Source organism: Aegilops tauschii, chromosome 6 (genome assembly GCF_002575655.3).
Source record: "Aegilops tauschii subsp. strangulata cultivar AL8/78 chromosome 6, Aet v6.0, whole genome shotgun sequence".
NCBI classification, from domain to species: Eukaryota; Viridiplantae; Streptophyta; class Magnoliopsida; order Poales; family Poaceae; genus Aegilops; species Aegilops tauschii.
The window spans coordinates 313,905,471-313,912,525 of record NC_053040.3 but is presented as its reverse complement, the minus strand read 5'-3'; the positions used below and the strand labels follow the sequence as shown (position 1 = coordinate 313,912,525).

General features: G+C 43.2%; 1 non-coding gene across 4 annotated transcripts; it reads left to right on the top strand.

Annotated features, from left to right (window-relative positions):
• The first annotated feature begins 3,047 nt into the window (after positions 1-3,047).
• LOC109736190 (replication protein A 70 kDa DNA-binding subunit B) lies at positions 3,048-6,298 on the top strand. Of its 4 annotated transcripts, XR_012187832.1 has the most exons (10): positions 3,050-3,311; positions 3,463-3,593; positions 3,938-4,023; positions 4,559-4,652; positions 4,727-4,836; positions 4,920-4,998; positions 5,075-5,210; positions 5,279-5,435; positions 5,944-6,103; positions 6,176-6,298. It is a non-coding gene; the product is annotated as a replication protein A 70 kDa DNA-binding subunit B (transcript). The 4 variants fall into 4 exon arrangements; XR_012187833.1 differs by lacking the exon at positions 3,938-4,023 and having other exon boundaries at positions 3,048-3,311; XR_012187830.1 differs by lacking the exons at positions 5,944-6,103; positions 6,176-6,298 and having other exon boundaries at positions 3,938-4,490; positions 5,328-5,412.
• Positions 6,299-7,055: the final 757 nt, after the last annotated feature.

The window sequence follows — 7,055 nt, the reverse complement described above, 5'->3', positions numbered from 1 at the left end:
ATTTAGATTAATTAAAGGGATTAATTAATTTAATTAATTATCTTAATTGATTAATCATATTATTATTATTTAATTTTATTTAATTCTTTTTTTATTAAACCGTTCTGGGCGTGGGGCCCCCTGTCATTGGCCCCAGGGGGCCAAACAGGCGCGTGGGCAGACAGGTGCGGGTGCTGGGCGCCGTTAACGGGCGGAGCCCGACTGGGCGCCGGAGCGGCACTGCGGCCAGCGAGCAGAGGGGGCGGGCGCGCGGGCCAACGAGGCCGCAGCAGAGCGGGGGAGGCGACCACGGTGGGCGCGCACGGGGCAGGGCGCGTGCGAGGCGCGGCCACGGTGGGCGCGCACGGAGAGGAGGCCGCGGCCCCGGGGCGGTAGTGGGCGCGAGACGACGGGCACGGCCGGTCAGTGCAGCGCGTGGCCAGGGCGCGGCCCGACCGCGGTGAGCGCGGGGCCGGAGCGTGCGAGGCGTGGTCGCGGCCGGAGCGGAGCAACGGTGGGCGCGGTAGGAGTGCGGCAGAGGAGAAGGAAGGGAGGGCCTCACAAGGGGGTTTGTAGGGCACGGGGCAGCGGTGCGCGGGAAGCGACTTGGGGAGGAGGACGAGGACGACGGGGCGGAGCGGAGCGGAAGTAGGCCGACGAGGAAGGTTCGGCGGGGTGGTCGCGGCGGCAGCCGGCGGGGTCGAGCCCCCAAGCCCCGATCCGATCCAGACGAGGGAGGAGCGAGGCGTGCCCCCCGGCGGCGCCGGCGACGTCGTCAGGTGAACGAGGACGAGGGCGGGGCCGACGAGGTGACTCCAGGCGACGGCCATGGGGCCAGCCCCGATCTGATCTGGATCGGGGGAGAGGGAGAGACGTGGGGTGAGTGGGGGTGGTTAGGGTTTTCCCCAGTGGGGTGGATAAGGAGGAGGGTGTGGGGGTGCGGCTGGGCCGGCCTGGCGGCCCGATGGCCTGCTGGGCCGTCGCCCAGTGGGGGGGAAGGGGGTTTCCTTTTCTTCTTCTTTTTGTTTGTTCTGCCTTTTTTTATTATTCTATTTCTTTTCTATTTTCTTTTATTTTTGTTTTATGAAATTTAAAAGCGACAACTAATTTGGTGTTATTAAATAGGTCACAGCCCCAAATACTTTGGCACTTTAAATAAAGTATTTTGCATTTGCTTATTACTTTAAAAGCACTTTAGATAATTATTTTATCGTTGTTTTAGTTTATTTAGTGCATTTAAGTATTTTATAAAAAGATGATTTCTTCACCAACATTTATTATGGATTATTTGACACATTAGGAACAATTTAGTTTTGACTTTTGAAAACTTTAATTGTTTTGACTTTGATTCAAACTTGAATTTGGATCGGTTCTAAACTAACGCGAGATTATCAACAGTAATCGAGGTGACATGGCATCATTACCAGAGGGTTACTGTAGCTTGATTACCCGGGCGTCACATTTTCCCCTTGATGTTTGGACACATGGATACTTGGACTTTACAGCTGTTTCTTGGAAAGGCGGGTCGACCCTGAGGGGTACCCGCGAGTGATGTGGAGTCGGGTTGACCTGGAAGGTGCCCGCGAGATAATTACGAGGCGTGGACGGGCATTCCTAGCCCTTGCCGCAAGTCCTCGAGACGGGGCAACGGGGTCACATCTTTCATGAGTCTCTGCTTGTTATCGCGTGCTCCTAATCCACTATGATTTGAATATTTGATCCGAGGGGCCTCTGGCCTGATAGCACTAACCATCACGTGGGCATAGTATGGGCGTTCTGCGTCGTATGCATCAGCCGAAGCTTAATAGACGTCAGCGACTGAGCGGCGCGCGTCGGGTTGGACTGCGTAAGCACCTGCCTTGTTGAAGGAGGTAGCTAGGTCTGCTCACCGGCCGCGTACGCAACGTGCAGGAGTTCCCGGGGAGATGGCCCATGACCCCTGGGGGCATAGGTTTAGTCCGGCGTGCTGACCTCTCTATTAAGCCTAGGTCGGGTTGCAGCGTATTGTTTGGCCGAGGCCGGGCATGACCCAGGAAAGTGTGTCCGGCCGGAGTTAATCGAGCGTGGTGGGTAAGTTGGTGCACCCCTGCAGGGAAGAAAACATCTAGCGATAGCTTGTCCTACGGTCACGGACACTTGGAGTTGTATCCCGATCGATACAACTAGAACTGGATACTTAAGATGAGACATGGATATGAGAATGGATAGTATGGTTCTGGGATTGCTTTCTCGCAGGGAGTCGAGAAAGGATCTTTGGCCGAGGTTGATAACACTACTACTACTACTACTTTACTTTATGCTACTCTACTCCCTTTGCTGCAAGTTGGTGGTTTCCAGAAGATGCTAGTCTTCGATAGGCTAGGTTTTCCCCTTCTCTTCTGGCATTCTGTAGTTCAGTCCACATATACTACCCTTTTCATTGATACCGATGTATATGTAGTGTAGATCCTTGCTTGCGAGTACTTTGGATGAGTACTCGCGGTTGCTTTGCTCCCCCTTTCCCCCCTTTCTTCTTCTTTCCGGTTGATGCAACCAGTTGTCGGAGCCCAGGAGTCAGATGCCACCGCCGATGCTTACTACTACGTGGAGGCCGCCCATGACCAGGAGTAGTTAAGAGGCTCCCAGGCAGGAGGCCTTGCCTTTTCGATCGTTGTTGCTTTTGTGCTAGCCTTCTTAAGGCAAACTTGTCTAAGATATTGTTGCTTCCGCCGACTCTTGTGTTTTCGAGCTTATGTATTCGAGCCCTCGAGGCCCCTAGCTTGTAATATAAAGCGTGTCTATACTTACTTATACTAATTAGCGACTCCCAAGAAATTACCATGTTAATCAGAAAATACGAGCCGTTAATCTGGTGGGACCGTGTTATTACGGTGTAGATTAAACCTATAAGTCACGCGTCAAAATTGAGGCCAACTGTCGGGCCTGAAATAAAATATATTGATTACATAGCCCAGCCATCGATTACAAAAGCATATGCTTTTTTTGTAGTGTAACCTTTAATAAATTGTCTAAGAAAAATAGCCCTCAAAATTTTCCACGTCTCTTACTCTCCCCGTAAAAAAGACCAATAGTACGCCGTACTCCCTCCTATCTCTCCTCCTCCCCATGGTTGTACGCTCTCTCCTATCTCTCTTCCTCCCCATGGTCTCCTCCTCCCCAGGGAAAACAAATCAATATCTCTCAAATTGGAGCAAGCAAAATAGGGAACTGATGGTTGGGGAATTGATCTGGTGCGCTCACGCCATGGAATCTCTCCTATCTCTCTGCCTCCCCCCATGGAAAAAAGAAAAATCTCTCTCAAATTGGAGAAACCAAGTTGGGGAATAGATCAGGTTTGTCCCTAATTTTTTTCGCTGGTTTAAAATTTAAATCGACCTTATCTTTTCAATTGTATTTGGATTCATGTTTTCTACTGTGTTCTTTGACAGTCCTAGGATTTGATCCTAGGTTTTCTCACGTACACTCTTTGGACACTTTGGGCAGATCGCAACATGGCACTACCAAGCCTATAACGCTAGCCTATAAATTAACTACATCCTAACACAAACAATCTCAACATCAAGGAGGCTCCTGTCGGTCGTGAACATCATCGCTGGTGAAGTTTCTCCTGTTCGGTATGAAAGCTTTATCGTTGCCCAGTTTTTCAGAGATTATTTGTTTCGTTGGTTAATTCAAAATTTTAGGCTATTCACTTCATATTGCTTATGAACTTCACAATGGGCAAGACAAAATCTTTCTTCGCAACTGAAGCCTTGGATTTGCCAGAGACTAAGAAATTACTAAGCAACAAATTTGTGTTTTCTTACAATTCAAATTACTTTTTGTTGCTTTCTGGCCCAGTTCTGAGAGAGATTATTTGTTTCATTGGTTCAATCAAATTGTTAGGCTCTGGACTTCATATTACATGCAAATTGCATGGCCACCAATATGTAATCTTCTGGAAATTGTGTTTTTATAGGTCAACTTATTTTGTTTACCTTCAAAACAATGGCATACGATATGCTCCATGAGATTAGCAATCAGAAGGATTCCTGGAAAGTCAAGGTCAGAATAATTAGGCTATGGGATGCCATTAATCTCAACAACAATGAACTTATTAGCCTTGACATGATACTACTTGATGAAGAGGTTAGCTTAATGATGAAACTTTATGAATTTCCAACATAAATACACTATTATGAGTTGTAATAGTTACTATAATATTGATGCATCTTCTCGCTGCACTGTAATGTTTCACGGTACTATGATACATGGCAAGGTAATGAAGCATATGGTTAACAAGTTCAGACCATTGATCCAAGTAGGTTTAGTCTACATGATAGCAAATTTTAAGGTTACGTCTGCAATGAATTTCCGTCCAGTTGAAAGTGAAAAGGTTCTAAATTTCTTGCACACGACAAAAATTCAAGAGATAAGAGGTCAAAAAAATATCAAAATAGCAGAACAAAGCTTCACGTTTTGTACTGTTGAAGTTCTTTCCACAAGAGATAGCCAAAAGATGTTCTTATCTGGTATGATTATATTTGTTTCAAATATTAACTTCCATGTATTATGCATATTAATACCACTTTATTAGCAGATGTCATTGGCATAGCAAGTTACATAGGACATATTGAAGAAACACAGACAACCCACGGGATTTCAAAGATTCGAGATATTGTGCTTCGAATTGAGTGAGTACACTAAAAACAATTAGATAAGTACAATTATCGTGGGTGCTAATAGGTATTTCTCTTGCAATATACAGGGATCAAAAAATTAATATTAGACTATGGGGTAATAAGGTTGGTCAAATTGATGAAGATTCTTTGGGGCGTGTGGTCATAGTAACATCAACTACTGTTAGAAAACTGAAAGGTTTGTATTCGTATTAACAATGGGCATGTATTTATCGGCGTGTCTTTTTTATATACATAATCTAATATATCAAGTGCATACAGAGTACTCGCTGTCATCTACAGGTGCGACCAGAGTTTATATCGATTTGGATATCCCTGAAACAAATGAGCTTCAAACAAGGTGAAACAGATTTTCTGCAGTAATATGAAAAAACATGTTCTACTACATACATGGATACTTATCTCATGCAAAACAGGTATTGCTTGCAAGATGATAAGGTAGAGGAAATAGAGCCGGAAGCCCACTTGCAAGGCACAATTCAAGAACAGATGCTCTATAACAGAAGAACCCTAAAAGAAATAACTGAAATTACATATGAATCTGAAAAACAGGTATTTATAGTTAGTATTATATTCTTTTCTCATAAATTTTATGTGCTAATTTAATCTTTAATGTATAGTAAAAGTTTTATACTCCAGAAGCAATGATTAAGTCAATTAATACATCAGATGAGTGGTACTACATAGGATGCCGCAAATGCAACAAAAAGTACTGAAACAAGGGAACCACTTCTACTGTCCGAAATGTGAAAAAGAACCTGAGAAGATATGTCCAAGGTGATTTTCATACTACCTCATTCTTAAGTTAGTAATTTATCCTGCACTAACCACATGTTCCATTTTATTACATACAAACTAAAACTAGAGATATGTGATCTAAGTGCAACAACAACTTGCACCATGTTTGAGGCAGAAGCAAAAAAATTGATTAAGCAATCTGCAAGTTTTTTGATAGAGGGATGATTGTGATATCCATGAGCAGACAAAACAAATCCAAAAAATATGTGGGCAGAGATTGATTTTTCAATTCAGATTGAATGACTATAATTTGAAGTACGGTTATCAAGAATACACTGTTCATAGAATCTTTTTCATAGATTTTGAAAAAGATACGTCAGTACATCATTCAAATGTTGAGCATGTATCATCTATTTCTACTACAATGCTCTATGTTATTTTGTATCTGCAAGCCATATTTTATAATGAATGTTGATGGTACTTTACCCAAATTGAAATGTTTTGGTACAAGCCTCTTACTGACACACCCAATGTCTTGAATGGGCAGATGGAGGATGATAAACCCATTCTAATAGACACTAAAAAGACTAGGAGGACTAGGAACACACGTCGAAGAATCAGAAAATCTGGATAGTCAAGAGAAAGATGAATCCATATCTGTTGTTGATAAGGAATCTAAGAAAAGGAGAATTCAAAAAGATAGCCATGTAAGTTTTTGGTGCATTTGCTTATTCTTTCATAGTTCTGCAAGTCACTAATTGTTACAAATGTTTTCGCAGGAGCAAGCGGGCAAGTTATCAGTTATGAAAACTATAAAGCAAGAACCAGAGGATGATGAACCCACTATTAACCGGACTAAAAGGGGTAGGAGAAGTAGCACAGCTCATGTTGTAGACCTTGATGAAGAACCAAAAACTGAAGGTAGTCGGGAAATAATGAAATCAAAATCTATGGAAGCAGGCCCCAAGAGGAAACGCGCCGTAACTCGCAAATGTGCTGGTATTGATAACAAACAAGTAAACAATCACCATGAAGAAGAATCAGAACATGCGGGTACTCAGGAGCACAATGATTCAAGGCCTAGGACAAGGCGTAGTTGTGTCAACAAAGAATTGATGAGCAAAGGCATTCAGAAGTGTGGTGTATCAAGAACTCGAAAGTCAAATCGTTGATTAGTGGAAATCCAGTTATTTAGCATGTAATAGAACATATAGGAGCATCAGATTTGTACTTTATATGAACATCATTGTTTAAGATTGGTTTTAATAAATGTAAAAGCATACCTTTGTGTTAGTAAAGTCATTAGTGAAAAGCAGCCACATGGGGCGGTACATCAGTTTTACAAAAAACATTGTCATTTATCGTACACATATTAGCGATTTTCACATGTTCATACGCTACAGAATAGGCCTCTCGACCACATACAAATTTTCACATGTTGAGACGCTACAGAGAAAGCATATGACAGCCAAACAATCAACGATGTGCACATCATCATCTGTTCTCGCCAAGAGCCCATTGTGTGTGGAACTAACAACGACTAAAACTGAAGTGCATCACTTAGTAATCTGCATTGCCAATCAATAGGTCTTTCCATCTTGCCATCTAGACCTGTCATGCGTAACCATCCATGACTCAGATTTTAATTGGAATTAAATA